The sequence below is a fragment of the Cebus imitator genome, unplaced genomic scaffold (genome assembly GCF_001604975.1).
Source record: "Cebus imitator isolate Cc_AM_T3 unplaced genomic scaffold, Cebus_imitator-1.0 Scaffold839, whole genome shotgun sequence".
NCBI lineage: Eukaryota > Metazoa > Chordata > Mammalia > Primates > Cebidae > Cebus > Cebus imitator.
Window position 1 is genome coordinate 84461 of NW_016108154.1, and position 11719 is coordinate 96179.

Below are 11719 nucleotides of genomic sequence, written 5' to 3' on the forward strand. Positions count from 1 at the left end.
CCATTAGAAGGATAGTAAGTACATACACATACAGACTCTAACATCTTGAATACATTATATAGATGGCAATGTTAATAATTTAATGTCAAGGCAAGGTAATGAATAATTAATTCCTGATTCATAGTTAACTTACAAGAATTGAAGGGAAAGGACAAATATTATATGCTTCCACTTATATTACATACCTAGAATAATCACATTTATAAAGACAGAAGGTAGAGTGGTAGTTGCCAGGGGCTGGGACAAGGGAGAGATGGGGAGTCAGTGTTTAATGGGTCCAGGGTTTCAGTGTGGGTTGATGAAAAAGTTCTGGAGATGGATGGTCGTGATGGTAACACAACAATGTGAATATGTTTAATGACACTGAACACTTTAAAAATAATTAAAATGACAAAGTTTATGTTATGTGTATTTTACATTAAAAAAGAATTGAAGCAGTGTGCATTTTAACCTTTGGCTAATCCAAGGGAGTTCAGAGAGGGGCAACTGCACATCGTAACAAAGGTCTGACACATGAAAAGTGTTCTACATCCATCGTCATATTTAATCCTCACCATGGTCTAATCAGGAAGGTATTGCCACTTCACTAGAGGAGAAGGAAAACTGAGAGTCAAAGAGATTTTTGTCCCAAGACTTACACCCAGTAAGTAATGGAGCTGGGAGTCACATCCGGGAATGTGTTGCCTTCACAGCTTGTGTGCTTTCTATGTGCTAACTACACCACATTGAAATAGGGGAGATGTAAACTGTGGTGTAGAAATGTCCTGAAGTCCGTGTTGTAAGCCTGCAACACAGCAGTGGACCCACTGGCAATCAACAACAACAGATGGCTGAGGCAGGTCTTTTTAAACAAAAGCCACACTGTGCTCCAGTGGAGGAGCCAGTGGTGCAAACAGGAGCAAGCACCGACAGAAGTGGCTGAGGCTGTGAATGAAAGCACAGTGCTTAGGGTGAACGCTGTGGAAGGACTCATCATTTCACACTGGGCTCATTAGCATTTCCTCACACGCAGGCAGTGACCACCATTGAGGGGCATCACCCTCAGATAAGGCACAGCTGAAGTATCAGATGCTCAGAGGTAAATTTAAAATTTTATATCTGTACTTTTGAAATATGAGTGCTTTATAAATATGAGGCATTAAAATGATTTAGCATCTACAAAGCAGTCTGGGAGGAGGAACGGTTTTATCAGATTGGTCTCATAAAGCTTACTGACTGCCAAAACAATAGTGCCAAAAAGGAATTAGGCTCAGACAACTCGGGGAAGCTTATTATACTGCTAACTTGAACTTTTCTTCTTTTCCCACTAAAAGATGTTTTGGAAAATCTATATATGTATCCTATTGTATAGGGAACTTCAAAAGACTGAAGTGTACCACTGCAGAAACCTCAGAATACTTCAAATATTTCCAAAACACATCAGTATAAAACATCTGCACTGTAAATTAAAGATGCCAATTGGGTTGCCAGTAAAGGCAAAGTTTAATATTCCCAGATGTTGCTATACAATATCTATGATATGTTGGCTGAATAGGGTATGCACATTTGCACATCATGGTATTTTTTCAAAATGTAAATTTAGTCCCTGGAGATAGAACAATAGCAAGGCAGAATAAATTATCTGAAAAGTAAAATTCATATTTCTTTTTATGTTAGTTTAAAAGATGGGAGAAAGGAGAGCGCAATAAAGCTAATTCATATATGAAATGGTATTTTAAAAATTGAGATAGTACCCCCCAAATCTTAAAAGCATAAATGAATCTTAAATAGCTTTTTATTTTGGCAGTGATTATTCCCATCACCAGAACTTCGTGAGGATGCAGTGAAAGCTAAGTATGCTCAATTACTTAACAAACTCTCTTTTTGAGAGAGTATCATAAAGATGCCCTTAAAAAAGCATCTTATATATTAAGACAATTGACTGAATTCTTTCTAAAATGTTCAAAACAAAATGAAGCATGATAATTTTACAACATCAAAGAAACCATACCTACATTAAAGGACTATTTTGGAGGATTTAGTAGTTCACAGTATCTTTGTCCTTGTGGGAGGTGACAGCAAGGTTAAAGTTGTGGAAGCAACTTGATTATGGAAGCTTTCTTTTACTTCACTTTATTTGTAGTTAAGCCTCAGTGGTGATAACCATAAGGCGTATTTTTAAGTACAAAGTTATTTTGGTTAACCCAAAGAACAATGTTCATCCAGTCACTGTCTAGTTCAATTATTAAAAGGATTTTGAACTCAAAATGTTATTATTGAGAGCAGAAAGGAAAAGTTGTGTAGTATGTATGTCCTTTATACAGGTAACATGGCTGAGTACCAGTCTCAAAATACTTTGGCGTTGTGTAAGGATCTTCAAGGTAGAAGTCAGTAAACTAGGTTTCTAGACTCTATCACTAGCCAGTCATGTGACCTAGGAAAAATAATTGCAGCTCTTTGGAACTATGTTTCTTCATTTTCAAAATAACATTGGGTTAGACTAGTTTTTCTGACCAGCTTCATCACTGGAGGACCTTGTTTCAGCAGCCAAATCTTGGGACTCCTGATTGGGAAGCTTTGATTAGCCTATGCGGTCAATTTGAGTCAAACATACAATGTCTATTAGGCATTAGGTTCATCATTGAAGTCCCAAAGATTCCTTCCAACATTAATAGTCCATAATCTTGGCACTTATTTAGTGCCTATCCTTCAATCATCATCAACAATGATGAGTTATGGAACACCTATTATTTTACCATATTGTGCCAGTCAAGAGGATACTAAAAGGTTTAAAAGATTCCTGCTCTGTCTGGTTGGGAAGATGGGTTCGATAGATAAAATTAAGGAAACAGAGTAATGTATACTGGGTGGGAATGACAACCTAGGCCCAGGACATTTGGGAAGGCCTTCACAGAGGGAACTTTAGAGAGGTTAAGGTAGAACGTGGTGATAAGGTCTTAACAGACACGACAAATGGAGTCACCAGAAACATGAGAGGTGGAATATGCCTGGCTTCGAATAAAGAGTAAGGTAGTTTGGCTGGAAAGAATTGTGTTATTATTTAATGAGCCTTTAATCCCAAATTGTATACAGCAGCTTAGCTGTTATTTTAGCAAATGTGGTAGCTATTATTGCTATATTTAGCCAATCTGTGGTACATCAGACTATCCAACTGTTTACAATTACTTTTATTAACCCTAGGGAAATTATTTATGTGTCTCAGAATGTAACATTGACACAGTGGAACAATCTAAGAATATTTATTGAATCCATACAGTCTGCAAGTTTTTATGGGGCATAAAACTGGATTGGAAAGCTTCTTGCCCTAAGGGAACAAACTTGTTGCAGTTATAAAATGGCCGCAAGGAAAAACCAAAATAAGATACAAACTATACAGGGAATTTAGCACTTTTCAAAAGTAAACCTTCAAGCAACCCACAGTTACAAAAGTGATCTTATTCATAACCATGATGAGAAAGATTACCTTGGTACACTGATTACTCCTAAGCCTGTAGCTCTGGTCCAGGTTACTTTACCTTACTATCTCTAGGACAGGATTTCTTTACATTTGTTCACACTGCATATCTTCTACGCAGTGACCTCCAAACATTCCAAAGTTTTTTAAATTGTATTTTTGTTTTACAGGTCCTGTGAGATTTACGCTTTAAAGAGGTTCTGTTCTGATGTGTTTCCAGGATTTGTTTCAAGATTTAGAGCTCCATTTAGCAGTTCTTGTAGTGATGGCTTGGTAGTGGCAAATTCTCTCAGCATTTGTTTGTCTGAAAAGACTGTATCTTTCCTTCATGTATGAAGCTTAGTTTCGCTGGATACAAAATTCTTGGCTGATTATTGTTTTGTTTGAGGAGGCTGAAGATAGGGCCCTAATCCCTTCTAGCTTGTAGGGTTTCTGCTGAGAAATCTATTCATCTGATAGGTTTTCCTTTATAGGGTACCTGGCACTTTAGTTTCACCTTTTAAGATTCTTTCCTTTATCTTCACTTTAGATAACCTGATGACAATGTTCCTAGGTGATGATCTTTTTGCGATGAATTTCTCAGGTGTTCTTTGTGCTTCTTGCATTTGGATGTCTAGGTCTCTAGCAAGGCTGAGGAACTTTTCCTCTACTATTCCCTTAAATATGTTTTCCAAACTTTTAGATTTCCTTTCTTCCTCAGGAACACTGATTATCCTTAGGTTTGGTTGTTTAACATAATCCCAGACTTCTTAGAGGCTTTGTTCATATTTTCTTATTCTTTTTTCTTTGCCTTTGTTGGATTGGGTTAATTTGAAAACCTTCTTTAAGCTCTGAATTTCTTTCTTCTACTTGTTCCTTTCTATTGCTGAGACTTTCCAAAGCAGTTTGCTTTTTTTTTTTTTTTTTTTTTTTTTTTGAGATGGAGTCTTGCTCTATCACCCAGGCTGGAGTGCAGTGGCACGATCTCAGCTCACTGCAACCTCCACCTCCCAGGCTCAAGCGATTCTCCTGCCTCAGCCCTCTGAGTAGCTGGGATTACAGGCATGCACCACCAAACCCGGCTAGTTTTTGCATTTTTTTAAAGTAGAGACAGGGTTTCGCTATGTTGGCCAGGCGGGTCTTGAACTCCTGACCGCAGGCAATCTGCCCACCTTGGCCTTCCTAAGTGCTAGGATTACAGGTGTGAGCCACCATGCCTGGCCAGCATTTTACATTTCTGTGTGTCTATTGTTTCCGAAGTTTTGATTGCTTTTTTATTTATGCTATCTATTTCCTTGAATATTTCTCCCTTCACTTCTTTTGTCACTTTTTGGATTTCCTTGCAATGGGCTTCACCTTTGTCTGGTGCCTCCCTGATTAGCTTAATAACTAACCTCCTGAATTCCTTTTTCAAATAAATCAGGGATTTCTTCTTGGTTTGGGTCCATTTCCGATGAGCTAGTGTGATTTTTTGGGAGTGTTAAAGAACTTTATTTTGTCATATTACCAGAGTTGTGTTTCTGGTTCCTTCTCATTTGTGTAGTCTCTGTCAAAGGGAAGGTCTAGGGCTGAATGCTGTTGTTCAGGTTTTTTTTTGTCTCACAGGGTGCTCCCTTGATGTAGTACTCTCCCCCTTTTCCTATGGATGTGGCTTCCCGAGAGCCAAGCTGCAGTGATTGTTATCTCTCTTCTGAATCTAGCCACCTAGAAAGTCTACCACGCTCCGGGCTGGTACTGGGGGTTGTCTGCATAGAGTCCAGTTATGTGAACCATCTGTGGATCTCTCAGCAGTGGACAGCAGCACAGTATTTGGGGTGTCTCCTGAGTCCTGTAGGAACAATCCACTTCTTTCAGGTCACACCCTACTTTTGCACCTTGGATGTGGCTTCTGATGATGACAATGATAAGGATGCTCACTCTCCCCCGCCCTCTGCAGGGCCCCCTGGGGCAATGCACTCCTCCACAGCCACTCTCCTCTTGACGCTAGCCTCACTCTGATATTTTCCATTACAAAATTTAAGTTCCAAATAGAATACATATTTTTTTCTCTCCAGCACATCATCTCCACGGCACCCCCCGCCAACAAGTAAATATAAGAAAAGCAGAAACCACTTCCATTGACACCTCCATCCCCCACAAAACAACAAAACCCCACTGAACCATTCTTTGTCTGACAATTCCTACCTTTGGTGAATGGTACGACTTCCAACAACCCAGTCCCCAGGTCAGATGATTTGGCACTGGGAGAAGGGCACAGTGGGATGGGAGAAGATTCTGTACCTGAAAGGGTAGGAACAAAGGATTTCCATGAGGCCAAGGGAATCGTTCATCCTGTTCATTGTATTTCTACAGGACCTAGAACTTAGTAATTGTTTAGTATTTGTCAGATTAAGTAGAAATTTGCTCAAACATAGAAATTATTGCCTTATCAAAAATCGGGGAATACATTACTATATCCTTTTGTTCTTTCCTTGACAGCATAAAGTTTGATCCACAGATTCTTGAACTGGTATGATTAGTACTTTGCTTTGTTTCATCAAAGGCTGAATAGACTTTTGTGAGTTAGCTTCAAAATTTAAGCAGCATTTATAATAGGACTTCTGAGGGAAATAGTATTTAGCATTTCGAGCAGCCAATTTACAAACATGCTTTTGGAATACATCCTGTTTATAAAATTGGGGGTTCTCTGTATTCATTATGATAAATATTAAATGGATGTGTCAGGTACTAGACACTAAAGGTGTATTGAAGAGGGCAAGATTGCTTCCAGTGGGGTAGGTGAGAGAACTTTTCAAGATGGAGGATTTATGCAGAGCCTTTAAGAATAGGTGGGAATTGGAAAGGCAGACAGAAGTTAGAAGGGCAAACTAGATGACAGGAAAATTATGAGCAAATGCAAGAATTAATAAGGGGAACAAGGGGATAATGAATAAATGTTTAAGTTGTGCACAGAAATATCTTATATGTAGAAAACACATTAACACAAAAGTGGCATTTTCACAAGATTAACCTCACGGTTATCTGTGGCATGATTTGGAGCTGGGCAAGGCTGGAAACAAGAAAATCAATTAAGAGACTATTTGGTAAGTCCTGACATGAGTTAATGGCCCAGACAAGAGTAGTAGTGGATATACAAAGAAAACGGAAAAAGACAATAGGAAATGATTTATATTTTATTATTAACACCTCACAGAGCAGAAATTATATTCAGGTCTTCCATTTTATAGCAAATGTATAAACTACAGTGAGATATTCTCTGAAATATTCATTAGTAAGGTCTTGCATTATTTCTGTTGAAGGTACTTTTGTTTATGTAAAAACATATTAAATAATATATAATTATACTGACAGTTGACCTTTTCATTATTAAATAGACACATTGGCATTTCTATTTACAGAAAAACTGTGGATTAAATAACCTGAAAAACTCTCCCATTGTAAATCATTTGGAGGTCCAGGAGCAGTGGCTCATGACTGTAATCCCAGCACTTTGGGAGGCTGAGGCAGGTGGATCACCTGAGGTCAGAAGTTCGAGACCAGCCTGGCTAACATGGCAAAACCTAATCCTACTAAAAATATAAAAATTAGCCTGGTGCAGGTGGCAGGTGCCTGTAGTCCCAACTACTTGGGAGGCTGAGTCTCAAGAATCCTTTGAACCCAGGAGGCAGAGGTTGCATTGAGTTGAGTTCACATCACTGGACTCCAGCCTGGGTGACACAGCAAGACTCTTTCAAAAACAAAACAAAACAAAAAAGCATTAAAAAATAAAACATTTGGAAATTCAGGGTAAAATAAAACATACCCATGAGCCAAAAATGAAGAGGGAATTCTAAACCAAAGTGGTGCCATGGAAGATGACATGGCTGCCTGCAGAGTTTGTTGGTCTTGTTAACCTAAAGTCTTGGGTTTACCCTTCCTTGCAAGAGCAGGAGAGACCTTGGGCCAGTGACAGTTTAGATTCCCACATATTGATAGACCTCTCAAAAGGTTGTGACCTCAAAAAAAAAGGGCTAGCTAACAAAAATTTGCCTATCAACACAGCAAGGCAACAAGAAAGCTTGATTTTCACATATGCTCCACATGGACCAAAATAGTATCCTCTTAAAATTCGTAACCACAAGCCCTCATTTGTCATTTAAGCTTACACCACTTGTAGAATCCAGGAACTCTACCATACTGAGAAATTAACCTAAAAAATGTAATCGGGGCCAGGCTGGTAAACTTCCAGAGTGCTTGGTGAAGGCAAATGCAATATCTTTCTGGAGGGTTACATCTTAAACCCTAGTTGCACATAAATTCCATACAGCAAGCAGAGCAGATAAAAATTTACAAAAAAACACAAGGAAATAATCTACTATGCGTAAGAGCTGAAACATCAAATAGCATGATTAGATTTCAAGAACTTCAATTAATAGAAGTACTAGATATTACAAAATCTTTATATACTTGTAGGTTTCAAAAAACAAATTAAAAACATTAAAAAAGAACAAATCATGAACTTTAAAAAAAGATATTTTGAGATCTCATTCTTGGCAGGTTATTGGGAAAGGGGAGTGAGTTGGGCACAAAGCAGGGCTAAGAGGAATGTCTGGGAATTGTCAACACTTCAAACCTAGTGTCCCAGGGGCTAGTGTGAACTTCTATCCTATTCAATTAATGCTGATATTTAAAATGTCAGATTTTCTTGGTGAAGCCTCGTGGCATGGATCTTCATTAAGTGGTGATAATTTAAGTAAAATGGTGAAGAACAGTGGCTGTGAAATTCTGTTTAGTTGAAAGCAAGACTCAAGCCACCAGGTAACAGGGTTGAAGGGGTCAGAGTAGGGGTAGAGGATAGCAGCTGACAAGGACTTGGGTGACTCTTAAGACCCTGGTCAAGAGGACTTGAATGTAGGGAAGATGTATATCCTAGCAGAGAAATTAGTTACAGGATAAATTTGGAAAGAAGTCCTGTAATACAGATTAGGCATGCATGAGGAAGACAGAAAGTAGAAATGGCGGAGTTCAGGGTTTGAAACATGGGTACCCTGGATACCAGACTTAGGATAACATGGCTAATTCCAGACCCTATATAATGATAAGAATGGAGTTTCCAATATGTTGCCAGGCTTTCCTGCCCAGATCTTAAGCAAATTTAGGGCCTAATGATGGTTGGAGTTACATGAGGCAGGAACTGATACAACCAACTATATTTATATATCCACTTATCTCTAGACTGTGTAAATGTATCCACTTATTTCTAGACTTCATTTTTTAGGACTTAAAAAATGAAGAATCTTACATTAGTATTGAGTAATAAAACAACTGTCATCCCTTTAAGTTTCTGCAAAACATCATGCAAAATACTTCTTTTTGAAGACTTCACTTCTATTTGAATGAATGTTGAATCTCAGTGAACACATTTATGACGAGTCCATCCATTTCTATCTGGCTTCCACTATCACTATAACTTCTTTTAAGGTGTTTATGAAAAAAAGCACTTTTTTGATGATAAAGTATTTTTACTGGAGTAATTTTTCATTTTAGAAAATGTTACTTTGAATTTTTCAGGGTTCCCTCCCAAGTTAAGAATGTTTTCTGCTGAAGAGATGGAATCCCAGTTGGCCCTCGTTTCTTCACCATAATGGCCTGCTGTATCGCTGCCCAGCTGCAGGCTCCCTCCAGATGAGCAGCTCCCTTCTTTCTGGAAATAGCTTGCAGCTGTATCACTCCTAGGGTTGAGAGTCTGCTTCTGGGAACCACACGTCTTTCTGGCCCTTTTGGGTCAGATCTCTTTGGAACTGATGCTACCAAATTGCATTTGAGATTCCAATTTCTCCTGAACCTTTGACTCAAATGGCTCCTCGTTCTTCCCCCCTGCCCTCCACAGAGCCCCCTCTCCTCCTCAGCCCATCCTCTTGCTGTCTCCAACTCAGTCTCCAGCTCACAGTTCTGCGTTAGAGGAGTTTCAGCATTCTCTTCAGCTGGGGCTGTGCAAAATGCTAGAAGTACTGGCAATCTTCCAGAGTTAGAAAATGCTGTTTCCCATAAAATAAAAAATAAGATTCTGAGCGTCTGTGTTTGACTTTCAAGGCAGAGAGAAAGCTAAGGAAGGTTAGTTTACAGTGTGCTCTAAAATTTCCAAAGTGTATTCCATGATAAATCTCATCTTGAGAAATCCGTAGGTGAAAAACGAGCTTGGTTAAAGCACTTCAGGTGAAATTGGTTGAAAACATTTATAGAAATCTGGATACTGACTGACCTTGTTCATAGAAATTCACAATTCACAGCAGCATGTTAACACCCTGAGAAGTCCTGTATTAAGGTAACCCGCTTGACTTCGATTCATACAGCATTTTGCAAACTTTTTGACCTCTGCAACTTTTTTTTTTGGATAATACATATTATCATCCAGAAGCAGCTAGAATGCTGGGGACCACATATTGAAATACACTAGAACCACCTGCATCTAACGACATTGACTCAGGCCTGGTTTCCTTTGCAGCTACTGTTGTCTTTGCCAGAGAAGCTCATTTTTCCTTCTGGACCTTTCTTCTTTCTTGGTCTCTGTTCCTTATTCAAGTGCTCCTCCTACCTCCCCATGGTGTCTTAAACCCGGGTGTTCTCCGAGGCCCAGGCTTCAGCTCAGTTCTTTCTTTTTCCCTTATGGGTCACATTCTCTATATTGGCTTCACTCATCATCACTCATATACATGGACTTAAAGAATGAATCCCTAACATCCCTCCAAGCTCTAGTGCTGCAACTCAAAATGTCCCAGAATGTTTTCTTGTATATTTTGCTGGCACTTCAAATTCAGCAGATTCGTATCTCACTTTCCACGAGATGTAGGCTTTTTTGACTTCCCCCAAGGACCGGTCACTTTGGCTATGATTTTTGTGGACAATATATCTTTAGAAATATTAAATAAGGGCTTTGTTTTAATAGAACCCTGCCATTTGGCATTATTTTTGCTGACACAGACATTGTGGGGAAAAGCTTCTCAAAATCTAGCACTTTCAGGCCTGCATTATGTACTACAGATACTAGATTGAGAGAAACTATGGTGGTACGAAATCATACCGCTCTTAAAGTCCTTTTTTCAAAATCACAAAGGATAACCTCCATTTAGTCACCAAAGTCAACTATTTAACATTTTAAATGTAAGGCAAAATGTCAAAACGAATAGCCTTCATATATACAACCAATAACCAGTTACAGTACATAAAGTTAGAGAAAAATCCCATTTTAATAGCAATAAAGAAGATTAAAAACTCAGGAATAAACATAATACAAAATATGCAAAACCGAGATGTGAACAATTTAAAACACTTCAGAAAGCCAGAAAAGTAGACTTGTGCAAATGGAAAGGCAATCTTTATTCTTGGGTAAGATGAGTCAACAATATAAACATGTCAGTTATCCTTAAATCAATTTATAGATTTAATGCAATTCCAATAAAAATACCAAGCAGCTTTTTTATGGAGCTATATAAGTTGACACAAAGTTCATTTGGAAAAACAAACACACAACGATAGTCAGGACGACACTGAAAAGCAAAAACTACAAAAAAAAAAAAAAATCAAAGAAGATAAAGTACTTCACGTTAAAAGAAGGGGATTTTAAGAAAATAAACATTTATCTGCTCACAGATAAATGCAGGAGGGATAAACCAGAATCAATGAGATTGGTTACCTACAGGGAGTGGACAGGCATGGGGTGGAAAGAATGTGTAGGAGGAATGAGGGAAAGTGCCACTTCTCTGTACAGATCTTTTGTTTCTGCTTTGTTTTGTTTTTGAAACAGAGTCTGGTTCTGTCACCCAGGCTGGAATGCAGTGGCATGATGATGGCTCACTGCAGCCTCGAACCCAGAGTCTCAAGTGATCTTCTCACTTCAGCCTTCTTGGTAGCTGGGACTACGTATGCACCACCACACCTGGCTATTTTTTTTTTTTTTCTGAGATTCACTCTGTTGCCCAGGCTAGAGTGCAGTGGTACCATTTCGGCTCACTGCAACCTCCGCCTCCCAGGTTTAAGCAATTCTCTGATTCAGCCTCCTACGTAGCTGGGATTATAGGTGCGCACAACCACGCCCACTAATTTTTTTGTATTTTTAGCAGAGACGGGGTTTCACCATCTTGGCCAGGATGTTTTTGAACTCCTGACCTCGGGATCCACCTGTCTCAAACCACCATACCTGGCCTGTACATCTTTCTATATAGCTCTGATCTCTCAAAATTTGGGAATTATAAGCGTGAGCCACTGTGCCCAGCTGCATGGATAATTGGCTATTTTTTTTTTTTTTTT

General features: G+C 38.9%; 1 protein-coding gene across 1 annotated transcript in view; it reads left to right on the forward strand.

Annotated features, from left to right (window-relative positions):
- The first annotated feature begins 976 nt into the window (after window positions 1–976).
- The window catches only part of MTX2 (metaxin 2), a 78447-nt gene continuing 67704 nt past the window's right edge, over window positions 977–11719 (forward strand). Inside the window, exon 1 of the mRNA XM_037735554.1 lies at window positions 977–1078. The gene's annotated coding sequence lies outside the window, so the exon portion shown is untranslated. The remainder of the gene's footprint in view (window positions 1079–11719) is intronic.